Source organism: Cetorhinus maximus, unplaced genomic scaffold (genome assembly GCF_964194155.1).
Source record: "Cetorhinus maximus unplaced genomic scaffold, sCetMax3.hap1.1 HAP1_SCAFFOLD_983, whole genome shotgun sequence".
Taxonomy (NCBI): domain Eukaryota; kingdom Metazoa; phylum Chordata; class Chondrichthyes; order Lamniformes; family Cetorhinidae; genus Cetorhinus; species Cetorhinus maximus.
Genome location: NW_027596925.1, coordinates 16,311 through 17,119, shown reverse-complemented (window position 1 = coordinate 17,119; position 809 = coordinate 16,311). Strand labels below are relative to the sequence as shown.

At 44.7% G+C, this 809-nt stretch overlaps 1 pseudogene; it reads right to left on the bottom strand.

Annotated features, from left to right (window-relative positions):
- Window positions 1-253: 253 nt before the first annotated feature.
- LOC144675379 (U2 spliceosomal RNA) lies at window positions 254-432 on the bottom strand (annotated as a pseudogene).
- Between the last annotated feature and the right edge of the window lie 377 nt (window positions 433-809).

Here is an 809-nt window from a genome sequence, read left to right as displayed (position 1 = left end):
ACCGTGACTCGGACAGTGATAGGTAACCCACGGTATGGATTTGGATTGCGATTGGTTATCGGCCTTCCATCCCGACCTTGCCTTGGCAGGACCATGGTGTCGCCCCTGCAACACTACACTTGATCTTAGCCAAAAGGCCGAGAAGCGATGAGAAAGAAAGAAAGTTGTGTTTTGAAAGATGTGCATGTTGAAAAGTGAAGAAAGTAGATGTTTGTAAGAAAACTATTTTTAGCATTGAAAATCCCCTGGAAAGGGGTGGTGCACCATTCCCAGAGATACTGCAATACCGGGTCGATGCATGGAGTGGGCGGAGCAAGCCCCTATTCCATCTCCCTGCTCCAAAAATCAATTTAATATATGGTCCCCCGATAAGGGACGTATCAGATATTAAACTGATAAGAACAGATTTTTTTTTTTTTTTTGTAAAAATATACTTTATTCATAAAAATCTTCAATCACATTCAAAACCATTTCAAAAACAACATTACAAGGGTACAATCCAGGTTAAACTTTTACAAAATGTATCACCAGGTGCATCAGTACAAACAATATTACAGTCATTTACAGCCTTTCATTTTGATCTGTACAGCCCGAGGGGCTCTAAACAGTTCCCAGTCTCTCGGTGCGCTGTGGTAGAAAGGTCTTAGACAGCGACCCTTCCCCATTGCGCCTTTGCGGCAGCTGCCCCAAGCTTTAGTGCGTCCCTCAGCACGTAGTCCTGGACTTTGGATTGTGCCAGTCCGCAACAATCGGTCGGGGACAACTCTTTGTGCTGGAAGACCAACAAGTTTCGGGCAGACCAAAGCGCC